The sequence below is a fragment of the Aythya fuligula genome, chromosome 10, assembly GCF_009819795.1.
Source record: "Aythya fuligula isolate bAytFul2 chromosome 10, bAytFul2.pri, whole genome shotgun sequence".
In the NCBI taxonomy this organism is placed as follows: Eukaryota; Metazoa; Chordata; class Aves; order Anseriformes; family Anatidae; genus Aythya; species Aythya fuligula.
The window spans coordinates 5,864,614-5,885,601 of record NC_045568.1 but is presented as its reverse complement, the minus strand read 5'-3'; the positions used below and the strand labels follow the sequence as shown (position 1 = coordinate 5,885,601).

At 39.5% G+C, this 20,988-nt stretch overlaps 1 long non-coding RNA gene across 2 annotated transcripts in view; it reads left to right on the top strand.

The window, feature by feature from the left end:
• The window catches only part of LOC116492957, a 196,265-nt gene that overhangs the window by 42,172 nt on the left and 133,105 nt on the right, over positions 1-20,988 (top strand). For both annotated transcript variants that reach the window (XR_004253700.1, XR_004253701.1), the window contains exon 2: positions 20,226-20,277. This is a non-coding gene — a long non-coding RNA (uncharacterized LOC116492957). The remainder of the gene's footprint in view (positions 1-20,225; positions 20,278-20,988) is intronic.

Here is a 20,988-nt window from a genome sequence, read left to right as displayed (position 1 = left end):
AAGCTGTTGAAGGTGTAGAAAAGCTGTTGAAGGTGCTCTTGAAGGCACTGGGCTGGTTCTGCAGAAAGTGGTCTGCAAGGAAGTGTTGCCAGTATTGTAGATGGTTTGATACCTATTAGTATGGGATATTGGGCTCAGTACTTCGAGGTACTGAAATGGGTCACATATTTGCATAGGAGGTGGTAATACAGATGAAGGTGAAAGGCTTCAAGGGAAGGGAAGGAAAAAGCTTTTAAAAATAGATTGAAAATCTTACTTTTTTGTATTACTTGGGAGTGATGAGCAAGCTTTGTTTTTGTTTTTAAGGGAGAAATGAGGCTGGGGAGAATGGCAAGAGTACGAGTCAGGCAAAACTTCCCTCTTCTTCTGTTGGCTTTTGTAATTCCCTTTTGCCCTGCGGATCCCTATAGTAGCTCTCCAAAAACTCATGTTTATTTTGTCGTTAGCTGGAACTCCCTGTGTAAAGCTATGCAAAGGTAAGCTGGTGTCTTCTTCCTAACAGGCCTTGCTTTTGTATTTCTTCTTTTGAAAACTCCGTAGCCTTTGTAGGAAATGTATCTTCTTTGTCTTCTGCATGGTTTGTACATTTTTACGTGCTGACACAGTATAATTAAAAATGAAGAAAGAAGTGAGGGCATTTAGAAACAGTAATTACTGGTATGTCAGTAACAAAATTTGTGGGAAGTGAGTATGAAAAGAGAAATCATCCTTCTGTTAACAGCATTAGTGGATCTGTCCCTACCTATGGGCTTAAAATATTATGTTTGAGTTGTAGGACTACAAATGTACCTGGAGCTGCCACTAACGATAAAAATTCTCTTAATCTCAGTGAGGGAATTAGCTGGCCTCACTTTTTGAATATTAAATGCTCATTAATTAATTGATCAGATGTTGATGTAAAGTCTGTACCTTGTGGTTGCATTGCAGGAGGTGCAGCACATGAGAGTACCTGTGGCAGGTCTGCTTCTCAGCTAACAGAGAAATTGGGCAGTCACTTGGGTGTCTGTGTCTGAGCTTCATGTGCTTCTTGGCATTAAGCTTGCAGGGCTGTTTGCACACTTTGACTGAACCTGGTTTTCCAAGATCAAAGAAACGTGAGCCAAAACTTAGCTCTACTCTAGATGCCAGTCCTGCTGGGTTGCAAAGGAAAACAAATAACTCTTTTTGTTTGCTTTCAGGCTCTGTAAGCCTGTTTCTAATAGACTAATTTCAACCAGTTTATAGTCAAGTAGTAGTGGAGAATAAGTGAAGGGTGTTTCTTTTAATGGAAGACCTTGTGCACTGTTCACTGTTTCCTTATGCTCTTTTCTTTTTTTATTTGTGTTCGGTGCTTTCGATCTCTGCCAAGTGTGTTAAGATAAGCATCTGAAGCTAGTTACCGTCCGCAATAGTTTACCAAAGCTAATACATATAAATATCCTGAAACAAGTATTTTCTTTTAGTAGAGATGATTGGGAGTCACAGAGAGATCTTGGAATACAGACTGCTTATGGAACCTTTTTTTTTTTTTTTTTTTTTTTTTTTTTAAAATTAGGCCGTGGTTCAGGCTTTGATCCCATTCTTCTAAAATGAGGGTAATTTGAATACTTTTCTTTCCCCCCTGATCCCTTTGATTTTAATGGTATCCCTTTGAACAATCAGATCTCCATAACTTAAAAATTCTAGTTTCAAAAACCTTTCCGAGACTCAGTCCCATTATTGGAGCTTACTGTGGGCAGTCCCACGCAAGCACAACTCAGACTTACTAAGAGGTTTCACTCTTGAGTTATTTGCTGCAGCTTGAAGGTTTTACTTGAGAAAGGTGCAGAATTGCTGCATTGATGACTTCTAAGCTCTCATCCCTGCCTAAGACTTGATTCTTCTTTTCTATTGTACAAGAGAATAATGTGAGAACACCTTTGACCTACTGATTCAAACCTTGTCTTGCAGCTATTAACGTTTTTCCTTGTCATTTCACACACTTATTTCTTAGTAAGGTTTTGTCTAGGAATGTTTTATTATTATTTTGGTATTTTTGCTATTTCGAAGGTATGCAAGATTTAAAAATTTTATGTGCTGAGGTTTTCCATAGTCAAAAGATAGTAGCAATGATCAATGATAATCAATGTTTACCTTCTGACAAAGGTAGCAAAAATGGTTTTATTAGCCTTATGAGCTTATACCTCCAGTAAAAGGACTGCTGCTGCTGGAGGCAGGCTGCTGCGGGCTGGTTTTTCATTTGTTTTGTGCGAGTGGATGGGTGTGTTTTGAAGGAGCCCAGCTTTCCAGCTAGCATTTGGGGCTAATGGCTAAAGATAAAGTTTAGCTTTAAAAATGCTTTATGAAGAAAGAAGATAAAATGCTCTACAAAACCTGTATACTTAGAGTTGAAAATCTACACAAACCCTGACTGCCACAAATACAACACTGCAGAGACTGAGCCAAAAGTCTTGGGAGCCGCCCAACAAATAGATTAGCAGGACTCTGAAAAACAAATGTCACTCTGTACAAATAAATTCCAGTTCAAATGGTGGTTGTAAGAAATCAACTTAAAGAGAACATTGGAAGGTTTCAAAACCTGAGAACTATCTGATTCAAAAGTGTGGTTCAGCATAATAAAATCTCAGGAATGGCAGCTCATATCGCTTATTTCTGCTGTAGGAACATGAACTTTCTGCTTGCAATTAATGATTTGAAAGAAAATAATTGGGTGCTGCCCCTGCAATGAGTTTTGCACGGGGTGATTACCATTTACACAGATGGAACATATTGGAGCATATTTAGGGGTGCTATTTCTTGACTTCATTGTGGTAATAAACGACAGCTTTTTTAATAGGTTATGTTCATGAAACACTACCATTTTTACTGAGCTTCAACAAGATTTGCAAGCTGCCATTGAAATGAGCAAAAGCTTGCAAATGATTGTAAGCTGAAAAAAGATTTTAAAGTATTCAGTTCATGTTATTTAAAATAGTGTTCATTTCTACCATTTCCTTTTCACTGTTTAGTAAATTTTCCCATTAACTTGCACCACTACTTATTCTGTTGGATGTGTGGAAACAACATAGACCTTTTGTGTTTTTCTCAGCGGTGCACAGGGGCAAGAAGCACCTTAGGAATTAGGGAACCAATAAGGTAGTTTTGGTGTTTTGTTTTAAGCTGTCCAGTGATACACAAAAATGTTAGTATCCCAGTAGGATTTCTACTATTAGACATGGATCTGAGACTCCCAATGGTGTCTTTACTTCATCATCCCTCTCCTCTACTGCCTCATGAACTGCTCTTACATAGGGGTTGCACTTAGTGGCAAGATTTGTAAATGTTCTGATTCTTATGGCAGCTCCTGGTACTGGCAATGGGACTTGAAAACTGTATGGCTTCACTGTGGTGCTGAGCACTTCTGAGAATCTGGCTCACAGGAGGTGGCTTGCTATGGTTTGGACTGCCCCACTTGAGACATCAGCCCGTCTTTGTTCTGTGATGTTGGTTTAAACCTCTTTACTGTGAAATGAAATGCATTGGGAATGCTAACTTGTGTGAAACAGGTCATAAAGCTGACGAGTATTGAGCTAAGTCCTGTAGAATAATCCTGTAGACTAACAGACTATTGGCAGAGAGCACTTTGCTGCTCTGTGAATCACCTGCTCTTGTCTTCTTGTAGTGCTAAAGTTTTGATGCCTTAACGTGATAAATGCTACCATTTCTGTTAATTTCTTTTCACAAAGCTATATGTCTAAGGAAGTCAGACCATTCAATTTTATACTCTGTTACCAGAGCAGTACTGGTGATAAATACTGGGTGTTGAGGAAAATGCTTCTTGCAGTTGTAATGTCCTGCTGTGCAGCAGAGAGAATCGCACACACTGTTCACGTTGGGGTAAAAAAAATAAAAAATTACATGGTGTTGCTACCTTTATATTTATTTAAAAAAATGTAACAGATAGTAATGAAAGAGGAAATGCATCTTCACGTACTACAGAGAAGTCTCTGAACCTATATGTTGCACAAATTAGGTGTAAATGCATAGATACAATGGATTGATTTTGTGTAAAGAAAAAAAAGATGGTGAGCAGGATTTTTTTTTTTTTGTCCTATAAAGGAATGTCTGTTTCACACATTACTCCTGATTCTCCTGATTATAGGATATTACAATAAAATGTATATTCTTCCAATTGGTGCCAATGTGTATGGCTCCTTCTGAAAATCCCTGAAAGCTTTTCAATTTTGTAGTTTATAGGGAATAAAGGCAAGTAAATGAAATGGTGGAGACCAAAGGCTACTTTAAAGCTGGTTACTATTTTAAGATAGTCAGTGATGTAAGTGAAAATAGACTTAGAATACAAAACAACTCTCTTTTCTACTGCTCCTCCAAAAATTGTCTGTTTTGAGCTGACTGAAGTGGACACCTGGAATCTGAAGGAGTGATTTGGCCTTTTAAGAAGAAAAAAAAAAAAATTACAAATACTTTGTAATAGGAGAAAATACCTACTATTTAGACACATATGTAAGTAGATGAAATGAGAGTATAGAAAAATTTAAGTAGTTTCTAAATTGGATATATAATGCGAAGTAAGGGCTTTAAGACATGAGAGATCATAGACTCATTAAGTTTGGAAAAGACCTCCAAGATCATCTGGTCCAATCATCCCCCTACTACCACTGTCACCCACTAAACCGTGTCCCAAAGCACCACGTCCAATCTCTCCTTAAACATCCCCCAGGTGACTCCACCACTGCCCTGGGCAACCTGTCCCAGTGCCTGACTATTCTTTCTGAGAAGAAATGTCTCCTAATTTCCAACCTGAACCTCCTCTAGTGCTACTGCAGGCCATTCCCTCTAGTCCTACTGCTAGTTACTGTGAGAAGAGGCTGACCCCCAGCTTCCCATGGCTTTCTTTCAGGTAGTTGCAGAGAGCAGTAATGTCTCCCCTGAGCCTCTTCTTCTCCAGACTAAACACCCCCAGTTCCCTCAGCTGCTCCTCACAGGACTTGTGTTCCAGGTCTCTCACCAGCTTCGTAGCCCTTCTCTGGACATGCTCCAGGGCCTCGATGTCCTTCTTGTAGTGAGGGGCCCAAAGCTGAATACAGCACTTGAGGTGTGGCCTCACCAGAGCAAAATACAGGGGCATGATCACCTCCTTGCTCCTGCTGGCCACGCTATTTGTGATACAAGCCAGGATGCCATTGGCCTTCTTGGCCACCTGGGCACACTGCTGGCTCATGTTCAAGTGGGCATCAACCAGCACCCCAGAGCCTTTTTCTCTGCACAGCTTTCCAGCCACCCTGCCCCAAGCCTGTAGCACCGCATGGGGTTGTTGTGGCCAAAATACAGGACCCAGCACTTGGCTGTGTTGAACCTCATCCCGTTGGCCTCTGCCCATCGACCCATCCTGCCCAGGTCCCTCTGCGGGGCCTTCCCACCCTCTGGCAGATAGACACTTCCCCCCAGTTTGGTGTTGTCTGTGAACTTGTTGAGGGTGCACTCAATTCCCTCATCCAAGTCATCAATAAAGATATTAAAGAGGATGGGCCCCAACGCCAACCCCTGGGGAACACCACTGGTGACTGGTAACCAGCTGGATTTCACTCTGTTCACCATCACTCTCTGGGCCCAGCTATGCAGCCGGTTTTTAAACCAGCACCGAGTGTACCTGTCCAAGCCATGGGCTGCCAACTTCTCCGGGAGAATGTTGGGGGAGACCATGTCTAAGGCCTTGCTGAAGTCTAGGTAGACTATGTCAAGAGTCTTTCCCTCATCCACCAAGCGGGTCATCTGGTCACAGTAGGAGATGAGGTTGGTCAGGCAGGTCTTGCCTTTCATGAACATATGGTGACTGGGCCTGATCCCCTGGTTGTCCCACATATACTGTGTGATTGCATTCAGATGACCAGTTCCATCAGCTTTCCTGGCACTGAGGCCAGGCTGACAGGCCTGTAGTTCCCCGGGTCCTCCTTACTGCCCTTCTGATAGATGGGTGTCACATTAGCAAGTCTCCAGTCATCCAGGATCTCTCCAGATGAGCATGACTTATGATAGATGATAGAAAGTGGCCCAGCATTCACATCCATCAGCACCCTTGGGTGGATCCCATCTGGCCCTATGGACTTGTGACAGCCCAGGTGGAGCATCAGGTCCCTGTTTCCACCTGAACTGTGGGGGAGTTCTTCTGCTGCCTGTCCCAGACTTCCAGCTCAGGAGGCTGAGTACCCTGAGGATAAGCGGTCTGGCTAGTAAAGGCAGATGCAAACAAGGCATTAAGAACCTCAGCCTTTTCTTATCCTCAGTTGTCAAGTTACATAGGACTCTGGGAAACTGTTTGCTGTTCTGGCCTGTGGAAGGACCATGTGTGTTCTTATGTCAGAATGCCTGGGCCCTTGTTAACACCTTGACTTCATGAACTTGTGCTGAAGGTGTTCCTGGATACCTGAGCTCAGTAGCAAAGCAATCTAACTCTACCTTATATTAATCTTTTGAGTATAATGGCCAAATGGATTCGGTCAGCCCACTGCGGAGGGAAAGCTTTATGACTTAAATGCTGGAAATAAAGTTGTCATTTTTCTAAAAGTATGTATTTTTTTGTGCCACAGGTAACACTGCAAACATATTGAATAGTAAACATAATGTAAGAAATATCTGGGGGAATGTGTTTCTCTGAGTCTTTGGCACTTAGCAGAATACAGGGGATACTGTTTGGATGTAAATGTTTATTGTGGAGAGAAAATGTAATTATAAAAGTCTGCTAAGATTTAAAATGTGATATGTTTGCCAGGATGATTTGTATGTTTGGTTTTCCTTTAAACAACTTGAGTAATTTTGTGCTTTGTTTCTGTTTAAAATAGATCTATAAACCTCAGAAACAAACACAGATAAATCAAGCTGTTAAGTAATTTTTTCCCTTTTGTTTGAAAATGCTTTTTATTTTTTAAGATTAAAAACTTGTGCTGAAGACCAGCTGTTGTTGAAGTCTTTTTTGTTCCTAAGAAAAATGGACAGTAACAGGAGAGAGGTGTGAAAAATAAAAAGAAACACAGGCAAAAGCTGCTGCCCTGCCTCAGCTGCTGAAGGACAATAGGAAGAGCACACGTTGTGTGATCCAACTGCCAAACCTTAAATTTCCCCCACCCTTTTAAAAATTTATATTTTTTCTTGTGGCTGAGGGAAAATCACGGCTTGTGAATATTATTTTGTTTAGTCTGTCTATGGAAGTAAAATTCATCAACATCATGCTGCAGAACTGGTTGTAGCCAAGTGTGTGAATGTGGGGTTTCCAGTTAGCAGGTGTAACTTGCAATAGAGTTGTAGAAAAGTCAAAGGAACACTAGAAAGTGGAACCTTTAGGGCAAAGGAGAAGCGGGGGTTATTCTCGATAGTGAACTGTGTAAAAGGAGCTTGTTTATTTCTCTCACTAAAGATGAATGAATTATCTTCCTATATGAGGTACAATTCAGTGGATGTCCCAGCCCGTCATTGTGATACAGTCTGGGTTAATCATACCAGCTTATTTCAGACAATATAATTCAATTTCTTTTAGTTCATATTAAATTGTATTCATCGAAAACATTTACAGATGCCAAAGGAGCATATTATCCCATGAAACATATGGTGTTGTTTCTGGTTCTTTGGTAGTCTGGGAAGAGGTGTTTGTGTGCACACGCTGTGGATCAAATATTTTTTTCCAAATATTTACAAAGTAAGAGGTGTTGTCTTTCAGTGGGAGTAAAACAAAGCTTTATAATGTTTTTCAGTTGTAGTTTCCAGTGATATTAAAGCTATTTGTTGCTGGAAAAACAGCTTTTTAGTTTTAAATAATTCTGTTAAAAGCTGGGGAAGTGGCTTTTGTGATGCTGTTTATAGATGTCTGAAGAATCTGTTAGTTCAGGCAGTAAATAAAACTGGATTGCAAATCCCATTGCTTACCTTGCTTACCTATTTATACGAGAAGTACCTAGAATAAGAGAGAGAGAAAGAGCAGAGCTGCTTTTTTGGGGCTCATTAACCAAGTAAATGGTGACAGTGATGGGCAAAAGCTTTGGTCGGTTTGAGTGGATCCATTTGGGAAAAACTGGGCTAATTAGGCTGGTACCTATAAGTAGTGGGTAATACCACCATCTGAACGGTATTGCTTGGTTCTGGCCTGTTTTGTAGACAACTGTGTTGGAATTACAGTTTTTGACTTGCTAAAAGCCCAGTACATGTATACTTTTGCAAACAATTCCTGAAAATAACACTAATGTTTTGCCAACTTCTGTTTGTTGGCTCACTTCTCCTTCTTGAAAGTAATAGTAATCATCATTTAGATTGCCTTCCAGCTTCATTAGTTTGGTGTGTGGGTGCTCGTGTAAAGTTAAATATTTGGCATCACTTGGAATTTACATAATCTTGATGCATTTTCATGATCTAATCACCACTGATTGGTGGTAAACATCCTAGAATTCTGTACAGGACTTTTTAAGATTCTTATGCGATTGGCCTCAGCTGTGCGTGCTGAAACCACCAGGGATGTTGATCACCTCCTAAGGGTCAAAATCTCACAACAATTTAATACATCACTTCCATTTACTCTGTAAATGATGCATTTTTACAAAAATTGTTTAATGGCTCCAAAACATTTTATGAATATTATTTTTGCATGTATTTGCATTTAATGTGTCTAAGCTCCTGTACAACTGAAACCATGTTATGCCTCCTTTAGATGATGGCAGCAATTTGTTTTCTTGTGGATCTGCATTGCATTTTATCTTATCAGAGTGTACACCATGACAAAAATGGGTAATCAATATAGTGCAATGTTATAACTATTAAAACAGTCTGAGTATTTTCTATATTTGCTCACATATTTAGAAATGACCTTGAACAATCAATTCATTGAAACCAGATGTTCTGGTGTTTCCTTGCACTGAGACACAGTAAAAACAAAAATCTGTAATCTGTGATGAAGGATCTTTTCTAAACCTAGAATGGATGTTATGGATGTTAGCAAAACTCCTTGTCACAGAAAATTGCAGCTGAAATTTATTCTAATAGTTGTGAAAATGGTGCTGACTAGTGGGTATCTTCATGGAGGTGATTGCTGAGAAAGGAGCCTCACCATCCTTTATGCTGCTGCCCAGGGGAATGCACTTGGTTTTGCCTCTGTTTGGCTGTCCTTACAAGGGAGGAACTTGTAGCAGACCGTTTTCTATTTGCATATTCTTCCTGAATCCTGCCAAGAAATGTTGCTGCAGCTGCGGGGCAGCAGTGCAGCCAGCCTGGTTTTGGTGCCTCTGAGCCTGCAGGGAGCATGCCTGCTGCAACCCTGATGTGATTTGAGGGCAGGGCAGACAGGAGGTGGAACAGGAGGCTTTACGAAAGCCTGCACTGCTCCTGGATCCTACAGATGAGGACTGGAAGCAGTGTGGTTGTCTGTGATGTGCTTAGTGTCGTGGCTGCTGAGTCCCCAGGGAGAGATCCTGGCAGTGCAGTGGTGCTGTAGGGCAAGGCGTGGTGGTGCGGTGGGGCCTGGCCAGGGAAGCCAGCTTGTGAAGGCAGAAATATTCAGGTTCTGCATGGGGGTGGCTTCCTGCAGGAGGCTGAATAGCTGGTGGTGGTGCTGTTTTGTGACAGTAGCGTGTGGGGGAGCAATGCAGGAGAGATCTTGAAGAGCTAAGAAATGTTTTAAAATAGTTACCGCTTTTCTTTCCTGCTTCGCTGAAAGACTGCTGTTTTGCCTTGACTAGGAGAGAAGTCATAATTGCTTGGTTTTCAAAAAGAGCATTTGGTGTTGTGCTCCAGTGAGTTCTTCTATGAAGAGCTTGCAAGGAGTAGTCCTGAGCACCTTAACATACTGACACCAAAACAGTGTTCCTCTGAGCAGCTCTTGGAAGCTACAGGCTGCAAAGAGAATAGTTAAGGAAATCAAGTGGATGAGCAACCACAAGCGAAATGCTCACTGGTATCTCAGTGATACGTTTTAAGTGATAGAATGGCCTGTTGTCTGCTCTCAAATCAAAAGAATTCATCTCGAACCACTTCTAGATGTGCTATGAAAGTAATTTCTTTATTTTAGGGAATCAGAGACAATTTTAATTGATTTCTGCTATTGAGTTATGGGCATTAATAAACAGGCAAGGTACACAATGTATTGCATTAAAAACAAACAACAAAAACCACCTCCCACCCTGCCCACCCCTAACTATCAGATTTTCTTATGTCTACAGGGGAATCTGTGTCAGACGCTTCTTACCATGCATAACGTTTCAGTATAAGGACGTACAACATTTGCAGAATGTCATTATGGTCCCATCATTAGTTTGCATACTTCCAGATCACCTTGTTTGTTATTGTTATTGAGAGAACTGTATCTGTGAAGAAGCTTCACAAGTTACAAGGTCAGAGGAAGTAATCAGAAATATCCAATCCCCAAATTTTTGGGGCTTCCTGCGGCAGAAAATAATACCTCATCAGGATTACAGTCCTGTGCTTTGTAAGAATTGCTGCCTTAAATTTGACCAGAATTAACTTGAGAATAATCCCCCTGATGCTGCTTTGGACCTTCATTAGGCAGTTTTCAGTCTGCCCTGACCGATATATTTTTTTGCTGGTGACATCAAAGCAGAAAAAAGAAGGAAAGGAAAAGATTATGACATCTAAGTACTTTGCTTCTGGTTGAGGATAGAGATGATTCATCCAGCTTATTTCCTTTCATCTGCAGTGTTTTTCTGGTCTGTGTCAAGAAAACTCTGGAAGTCTTTTTTTTTTTTTTTTTTTTTAATAATAGAAAACCAACACTAAACATGCTGTGTTACGGGAGGTGGTTAAATTGTAATACCTCCAGGGATGGTCTGATTGGGATTGTTAAAGGCAGCTCGACAGTTCTTTTTCTCTTCTTTATAGGCTTTGCCCAAAATACTTGTTTGCTTTCTCTATAAATGTGTATCTACTTGTCAAACTTCCCACCAGAATTCGACTGAGTGTGCTGCAGGAGCAATGCTTATGCCCTTTGCAGAGGGGGAGATGTTTTTTTCTCCTTACCTTAGAGGGTTCAAAGTCAACCAAGACATGATGGAGAGGTATGCTGTAGCTGTGTTTGTGTATGATGATTGTTAGCTTAGCTTTGTAACACGGAATAGGAAGATGGTGTACATTCAGCCAGCAGAATGCATAACGTGCAGGGCACTGTGGTGGAACTGGGATATGTCTGTAGGTTTTTTCTCCATCCTTCAAATTTTGAAAGAGTTTTAATACATCAGCTGTCTATTACGTTCAGTGCTTCACGACACCTGGACAAAAATGGAGTTGGTGCAACTCCTCTGGCAGCCTTTTTCATTTTTTAATCTCTTTTTAATATACTTCTGCAACTCGTAGTGCATGTAGTTAACATTAACTTGTAATGAGTAATTACGCATATGCTTACTACTAGTGATGGAAAAAAACAGTTGTGACAAGTACTTTGAACTTAGTTCAGGAAAAATGCTGAAAGGTGTCTTTGCATGAACATCTTGGAAATATTGGAACTGTATTTTTCTGTTGCTTTGAAAGACCCTTATGGGGAAAATAACAAATTACTTTGCACGTAAAAGGTGGTTAGAAAAGCAGTATAACTGGAGTTGGGTGAATAGGGAGAAATAAATCCCTTCTCTAACACAGAATTTTTGCATACACCTAATGGAGGTTCACCTTGCTTTGTGGGACTTCAATCAGTCCCCCAGCGATCCTGAGCTTGCGGTCTGGGCAGGCATCCGAATTTGATGAATGATTGTGCCATGAAAATCCCCCACTATGCCTACAGCGCGGGTGGGGTGCAAAGTAGAGGTAGCTGAGCTATGTCCTGGACAAGAAATTATACGATTTTGTTACTGAGTCTGAATTGCTCTGAAGCAGCAGCACGTGAGTACAGGGCCTTGCCCTCGTGCTGCACTGTGCCCTGCGGCGGGTGCTGGCACCCAGCCCTCAGGCATGGCAGTAACATACAAAGCAGGTGCTTAAAGCATCGTGTCAGCTGGTGGCAGTGCTTCTAGCTTTCTAAATTAAGGGCAAGGTGCCTCTCGTCAGGATCTGCCTTTCTAGCAAACTGCTGCGGTATCAGCGTTAGATAGCTCTTCCCTGCAAGATGTTAGTTAAGCTGCAGGTTATACCTTGGCAGGCCTTGACTATGGATGTCAGACCTCTGTACTTCAGGATGGGTTCTCCACCAGGCAGCAAGTTAAATGAAAACAGAATCACCGTCCTTTTACTGTAGAGGGCTGACCTAAAGTGTATGCACAGCTTGAGCTATTTTGCACCTCAGCTGAACGTCTTCCCTAGTGATATTTGGGGAGGGGGCGTAGGGAGACAGCAGAAGGAAGGAAGCACAAGAAAACAAATATCTTGTTTTTCCTTTAAAATTTAAAACAGTAGCAGCATGCTGAACATTCACTAATAGCATAGCCTGTCTTCCTATGATGCAGGCAGGATCCCAGATGTCCTTGTGAGCATCTGTTCCAACAGCAAGCAGAGCAGTAGCTGAAACCTCTCTTCCTTGCATTGCTAAAAAGGTTAACCGTCTTCCCAGATGGTTTGGTGGGTTTTATATTAAGGTTAATTCATCTCTTTTACATGGAGGATTTGCGGTACTGTGGGCCTTTGTAATGTGCCCAAGTTCAGTGCTGCAGCACACACTGAACTGCTGTGTTAACTTATTGCAGTCCTTGGTACTAACAGAGCTGCAGAACTGACTCCTTGCTTTCAGGGTAGCAGACTGGCAGCATTCCTTTGTTGCAGAAATGTGTTTGCATAAATGTAGTTAGTACATATTCTAACTAGCTACTGTTCCCCTTAGGAGGGGACAAGAGTGTGCCACACTGCTAAGCAAATCTTCAGAGCTCTGGAAGCAGTGTCCTTTTGTCAGCAGCATTTGGAGCAGGGAACTCCTTTTCCCCTTGTGTTAATTCTATCTTAAATGTGGGATCTGGACAAAATTTTAATGAAAAACCTTGAAAAATGTTTTTCACTAGATGACTATGAAAATACTTCATAATTCGCTTTTTTTTTTTTTTTCTTTTTTCCCAGTTGGTCATTTATATTCTGCACAGACTAGAATAGCACTATGGGGGGAGCATTTAAATAGGAAGAAGATTTGTCATCTGTCACACTCTGAAATTAAACTTTTGATATCGAGTTATTGCCTTAGAAATAACTTCAAAAAATTTACATGATGAGAAAAGTACACGATGGGGGAAGCTGTTGAAGTAGTTATGTAATAATGCTGTTAAATCCACTATAGCCGAGCAGATTTTTTAAAAATATGTATTTATTTATGAATAAATTAAAATGTATATATACCCACCCAATAGAAATTTCAATGACTCCTAGACCACTTCTGTGGATTTCCTTTTTCTTTTAAGAAAATGACAGAAGAGAATTCGAGGTTCCCAGAGCTGCTGCAGAGCTTTCTATCCAGCTTTGTTAGATGGCTTTAAATCTTCTTGTTGTACACTGACCTATCTTAAGAAAGTGGAAAGAAAAGGAAGTAGTTACATGTAAGGAGAGCAGTTCGTTACATCGGGAAGTAAAGCTCAAAAGTATTGATGGCAAGTTGTACGAACAGTGAAGATGGAGGATACTCTATAATTATGGCTACAGTTGAAAGCCTGTTTGGACTTCATCACGATGCTTCTGTTCTGTAGAAAGGTGTTAAAAAGAAGTTATGAAAGAGGTGAAACAAGAAGCCTATCTCTAGCGGTGGGGATAATGGAGCTGCTCATAGCTGCTCCTCTCTCCCACAGCTGATTTTATTTTTCAAAATCCTCCCTAAAAGAAAATACCTGAGCAACTGTGTTCATTAAAGCTGTTATTTGTAGACAAGTGAACAACTTGTCCTCTGCTAAATCAGGTTGCTTGCTTTGTTTTTGCTTATCCCCTGTTGACAGCTTCTGCAATTGTGCAGGGAGCTTGGAGGCAGTGCTGGTGCATGGCGTGGCTGCTGAGCACAACAGGTGGATGTGCCTGTGCTTTGTGTGGATTTTTTTGTCTGCTGCAAGTATGTATGTGTGTCTTATTCATGACTAGAGGAGACTGTGGTCAGGTAGTTTCTTCCCCCAAAATACTTACATTTTATCCCCTCCTTTTGGCATGTAGCTGATGGCAGGCTTCATTTAGCATGAAGAGCCATGGGGTGCGAGACTGGCCGTGCTGTCAGATTGTAATGCTGCCTGACAGCAGAGGTAGATGGCAGCAGCTAGCGGTGTGGGGATCCTTCCCCTGGTCCCTTTGGATCCGGATCCCTTTGGTACACACAGGAAGCTGGGTGGCAACTGCCAGTGGCGCTGCTTGTGGGCCAAGCGCCAGCCCAACGTGTGGCACAGAAGTCTCACGTGCTTAGGAATTGTGCCACTTGTAGCTTGGGTGCCTGAAAAGCAGTGTTTTGGTCTATTCTTGACTAGGGCTTTCAGAAAGAAGAAAATGTGATTTTTCTAATAAAAATATTTTTTCAAACCCAAATTACATTTTTTTTTTTTCCATAGGAGGAGGTGACATTCTTTTTTTTTTTTTTTTTTAGCAAGTTTTTACTGTTTTTTTTTTTTTTTTTTTTTTTTTTTTTTTTTTTTTTTTTGTAAGACCTCAAAGTGTCTAGAAACTTTCTTGGATCACCAGACTGATCTGAGAGAAAGAAATCCAGTGTCTATGCTTAACACAGCTGTAAAGCTCTATAATCTCACATAGCTGTTGTTCTTATCTGCTGACTCTTATAGTCCAGGTAATATTCTAGAATCAGCCACATTTATTAAAGGAATTAGTAATAACTCCAACATATGAGGTAAATATGAACAGCGAAGGAGCTTGCACAGAATTTATCATAGTTGTTTTATTTTCATTGAGTTTTTGAGTTTCAGTTCTGCTACAAATGCTTTGATTCTAGCTTTGATTCTAGCACTTGTAATTCTAGCACATGTATTTAAGATTTTTAAAAATAATTTATAATCTGAATACTTCAGGGTAACAAAACAACACACAAATAAAACTCTTACAGTTTTTTTTTCCCTGTTTTAAATCTATAATAGATGGCCTCTGAACAAAATAGATAATATAGATTAACTCTTCTGTTATGCTTGAGGCATAATCAATTCCAGATGTGGTTTTGGCATACAGTAAAACTTTTATGATCAGTTCTGCTGTCATCTCATTCCCAACAGTTTTAGGCCACTAATGAAATTAAAGCAACTGTGAGGGCATCGGTGACCTCAGCTCTCCAGGTAAAATGATTTGGATTATTTTAACTAATGCATCTATAACTTTCACAACCCATTGGAGCAGCAGTGTTATCTCTTTGGTGCCTAAAACCCTCTTCTTAGCTTCAAGAGTGACTCAAAGTGCTTAGAATTTCACTTTGATTTTAGTGTCCGCCACCTTCTCCATGGAAAGCACCAGGTTTGGGAGTCTGAAAGTGTTTGAAAGTGTTTTACTGCTTTGGGGCAATGTTTCAAGCTCCCACTTCTTGCTAGATCTTTTCTGAGACGAGCAACCTCTTTAGAACAATCTCCTTGATTCATATAATTCAACCTGGAAACCCGGCACTTGCTGCTTTTTCAGTGTGTCACCTGATGAGAGATGACAGTAGATGTACCGCAGCCATGGAGAGGCTTCGCTGCCTGTCTTTTTGACATATTGAGCTAACACATAGGCTGTCAGTTTTGTTTTGCAATGCTATAATTACTTATACTCAAATCCTGGAGAAAGATGAGATGCATTTCACATTGTAAGCTAAACTTGGAGTAATACTACATTTATGGGAGATGGAAAAAAACTGAAAATGTAGTAGAGGCCTGTGCCACTGGGTGGGTGGGCAGGGGCGAAAACCGTTTCATTAGGAAAAAAAAAAAAAAAAAGGCAATCTACCCTCTCCCCATGATAATCTCCTTTCACAGTATCAGTGGGGATTGCCTTTCCTGTTGCCTTCTCAGCCTTCCAGATGTGATTTCATTTCTCTACCAGCTTGAATTGCAGATACATGGTGTTGAAATTCTTACTAGTGCCCTAGCCCTTGGCCTTTAGATGTTAGAGCATCCACTTTAGAAAGGTTTTATCATTCACCTGGTCTAGAGCTTCATAAATTTAATGTCCAGATATTAATAAACTCTGACTTAGGAGAGGAGTGCCAAGCAGAGTGCGCTTGTGGTCTGTTCCACCTCATGGGACAAAAGCACTGCAGGTCTTCCCTCCCAGAGGCAGTCCTAACATAGCCAACTGGTTTAGTTATCCCTGCTCCACCGAAAGCTCAGCATTCTTTTAAATTAATGAAATTGAATTATTTTTGTTGGTACAAAATTTGCATTCATGATAACTTCAATAATTTCAACGTCCTTTGTTTATCTTAAGAGATGCTTTTACTTACTCTGTAGCAGCAACATCTAGACAATTCAGAGAAAAGTGGAAAGAAATTCAGTGATGCTGCAGTGAATGTAACTTACTGGAACTTGTAAATTGAAAATACGAGGCAACTCTGACCCAAGCTACAGTATAAATTTTGGCTGTGTACAGTATCGTGCCAAATACTGATGTAATTTATCTAATTTTGTTACAATTTTTATCTTTACCATTATTATTCTCTACATTTAGGTAAATATTTAGTGATGGACTATATATGTGTATATTTTAGCCTCGTCTTCATGGATTTAAAATAAGAATTTCTCATTGTGTAGACTCTGTGATTACCATTTAAGCTATCTCACATGAACTATATGTGTGTACTTTGTCCACTGGCTGTAAAGGAGTCAATCAAATAAAGGAAATAATGGAAAATCTTAGCTATCAGGTGGCAAGAGTGCACATATTGAGTAGCGGAAAATACTGCAAGTGGAAAGAGCTCTTTTTAGGTGTTGGAATAATTGTATGTTGCTTGAAGCACACGACGAGAGCAGTTTAAACAGTTATTAAAGAATGTTGCCAGATCTTATCACTGCAGTCATGCATAAAGATCAGTGATCCCCATGCAGCACTACAAAATGTGTGAATGAGGTACACTTACTAAAAATAAACCTATGGAGTGTTGTTCATAAATTGCCATAGGATACTGACTAAATGCGTGCAATCTAAGCTGCACAAAATGATCTCCAAGATTGAGTTCAAGAATGTGTTTAACTGCAGCATTATAAAGGAGCTTAAGAGAAAAAAATAGTTGCAGGCTGTGTGTCTGAGCATTCATCAATGTTTAAAAAATACTAATAAAAAAGTCATACGTCAAAGAAAAAGTCTTTAGTCAAAAAAAAAAAAAGGCAGCATAGTAGAATAGTGATGAGATGAGTAGTGATGAGAGATGAGGGTCAGGCTGGGTGCGGTACAGCGAATGAACGAGGAAGTGCAGCAGATGGGCTGCATCTCCTACAAAGGCACTGGGACGTATTTTACAGGTTTCACTTGGCGTCAATAAATGGAAACTGAAACGTCTCTGAGCCTGACAACCAATCTCTACTATCTCTACTCTTCCTCAGAGTAGTTTGTTAAATTTGAAGCCACTGTAATTCTGCTTTTGCATCATTTGCGAAGAGCAGTATTGGGTCAATTTGGCCCAAGTTGATGTTCCTTAGCAGAAAGTCATCTTAACAGGCTAATCGGATCACCTATGACTTAGGCTGTACAGCTGCCAAACTGCCCAAAATAGAGAGGGAAGGGACTATAAAAATAAATAGAAATTTACATCTCTTCAAGGCATCCGGCAATGAGTGAGCTTCCCACAGCAGAATGAAGTAGGGACAAAATCTTTTCCCTTTTAGAAGAATGATTTAATACATACTCTTATACATACATTTTTTTCCCACTTGTGTCATTATACAAGCAGAATCTGTTCTCTTTCTCATAAGAAACAGGTTTGCTGATGAAGCCATTGTCACCTCAGCTTTATGTTTTGTGGCTCCTCCAAATTTTTAGGATGGTGAATAAATTGGAAGTCACATCAATTTCTTTATAGTTCACTCTTCAGTTTGACTAGGGAAGATAAAACCTTTCTCTCATCAAAAGTGTTCTTAAAATCAATAAAATTTTCTTACTATATCGAGATATTTGATTATCAGTTTCTGTATGGTTATTATTTTTTTCAGCCAAGTGTAGAAAAAGAATGATTGCAAGCATTCAAAAATGCTGCTTCAGCACTGGTTTAAGCAATTTAGGGAAACAAATGAAGCACAAAGGATTTTATTTAACAATAAATTTTCTAGAAACTTTTTTTTTTTCTTGAGTGACTGGCTTTCTTAGAGCAAACTCCTTTATGAGGAATTTTACAGCAATCTGCATGACCTTTAACAACTACAGTTTTTCAAAACTTTGGGAATGCCACATAAAAGCGTAAGGGAATATTCATCAGGTGGCACCTTAAGTAATACCTGATGAAAGTAACAATGCATTTTAAAACTAAAATTGATTACTCTGGGATTTATAGCATGGACTATGGTTTTGTCATATTTTCCAATCTGAGAATGCTGTTTTGACAAAGTCAGAGAAATCATGTTGAGAACACTGATTAGACGTTTGAATTTATCCCTCTAGTGTTTGAGCACTGTTCTTTTATCTTCTGAATTTATCCTCAAAGCCAGTCTCACAGAAGTGGAAGTACTTTACCGGTGAGTCAAATGGAGGCAGGAGGATTAATGACACACCTGTACTGTAGGCAGAAATACATTTTTTTTTTTTTTGACCTGAGCCTCAAATTGTAAGCACTGAGAACTGTGTAGGGTAGGCAAAACAGAGCTAAGTATTCCTATCACTATAGTGACCGCATCTGTGTTGCTTTGAGTCCTGAGCTGGGATTCTCTCTTCTTACTCATTTAATTTACGTCATTATCATCTCTGCTGCTAAAGTTGTTTAGACTTGCTATACTTTAAAGTTATTACATTTAAATATTTTCCCTAATATGTCTCCCTCCTTTGCAGTTAGCTTGATTCATGGAGCTATCTGCAAATTGTCTGTAATGGTATCTGATGTTTGGGCTGCATTGCTGGTTTATGGGGAAGACAGATTGCTTTTGCTTAGCTCTGGTATTGTGCACACAATTCAGAATGATACAGCTCTCGTATTCAGCCATTTTCATGTGTTTCCATAATGGGAAATCTCTGGAATAAGTGCAGCAAAGAGATGCTGGTATCCCAGGTAGTGGAGCAAGTTGTTTGACTTGAAGCTATTGCAACCTTTTGTATAAGATGCAAGAAAGATATTTTGATAACTCATAGTGATTGCATTCCACAGCACTTCTATCAGGTGCTTTAGCCTTTTTGTTGGCTAGATTTCAATTCCATTAATGTTGAAACCTAACTACCTAACCTAGCCTTGACTCTCAAACAAGTTTTATTTTCCTTCTAATTTCCAGCCTGAACAAATGTGCAGTGGAACTAATACAGTCAAGTAATCACCTTTTGGCTGTTAATAGCATGATATATATTCAGTTCGTGTATCATTTTGTATTGTTCGGATAGTGCTTTAAAAATTCAGAAAAGAAATAGATACTGAATGTATTTTGAAACTCTTATAAGGCTGTTGTTGCTTTCACCTCTCAACAAGCCTCACAGCTTAATGAAATAATTATCTGACTAGGGGTAAAAAGGTATGCTTACCAGGTCATGTCTTAACAAATATAAACACATGTACTATTATGTTTCTGTTTACTTAACAAATCATGTCCAGGTGGTTTTAAATAGATTCTTGAAAACATAGAAATCCTCTTGTTAAATTTGTGAATCAAAGAGATATCTACATGCTTGTCTTGATGTATTCTTGGAGATATTCGGTTTCATCTCCTCCAAAAGTAACTAGATTAAACTTTGATTTACTCTGATTCATACATATATTTATTTACTAGACCTTTTTCCCTTTCAAATAATTAATTCTAAGGAATACATAGCTTATACATTCTATTAAAGACTTAGAGAACTCAATGCTACTATTGAATAATTATAAATGGTAACAAATGTAATAGCTTTTACTTATATCATTTAAGATTTTTTTACTTTTTTTTTTAAAGTAGGCACATTAACTCTTCACTTATTAGAATCTGTTAGAGTTGCGTTTTTTTTTTTTAAGCTTTCAAGTTAATGCATTAGGGGAGTAATGGAGAAGAGATGAGGTTAATTTTATTACTCGTTCAATAAAAACACTTGAACTTAAATAAAACCAGATGCTTTTAAATGGTTGGACTGTATTATTATTATTATTATTATTATTACATCTACATGTACTGGACATTACATCCAGTCACAATTTATATTTCCAAAAATTGAAACTGTTTCTTCTTTATTTCTATTAGGGCTTGCATGCTGTGGCACAAAGACTGCATCACGCTGTGCGCTATGTTCATGGTAAGCCTTATTTAATCTTTTTAAGTTATACACAGTGTAATTCCAGGGGATAAAACATTATTTTGTCAGTCTGCCAGTTGAGATTATCATAAACACACTAATGCAACTTTATTCTGTATCTGCTGTACAGATTTAGTCTCAAACTTCCAGTTTTGCACAATATCCGGTGCAAAATTAGTTTTAAAAATCTACGATGAATCTGATGAGGGCCTGCAATTTTCAACTGTTTTGTTCAAAAATGAACTCTCAGACAGTGCAGCACAGGGACATTTTTGTAGATAAAATACTGCAGTGGCACCCCAATTCATGACTGGTCTCCAAATGACAAGAAGAGTAACACAAAAGGCCCAGGCTAGGATGCATCAATTCCTGTTTTGTCCAGGCTCCATGCCTGAAGATGCCTTATCTATGCTAAGCAATTCTCCATGGCTGCCAACTCTTTAGTGCTTCTTAAAATAATTAAGTTAAAAATATTTCATAAACTCATTTTGTGTAGGCAAAAAAAGCCCCTGTGCTCCTCCAAAGTGGCATACATTTCTTCTGTTCCCTTTCTCCTCCAAATATTAGCAAATTACCATTTTTATTATGGATATGACATGAAAATAAACCATCTCCTGGAATTAAGCCCCACTTTATCAAATGGTTTCCAACTATGTCCTGTTCTTTTCTGACCTGCTAAATAGAAAATACCTTCTGTATTTCTGGGTTTCC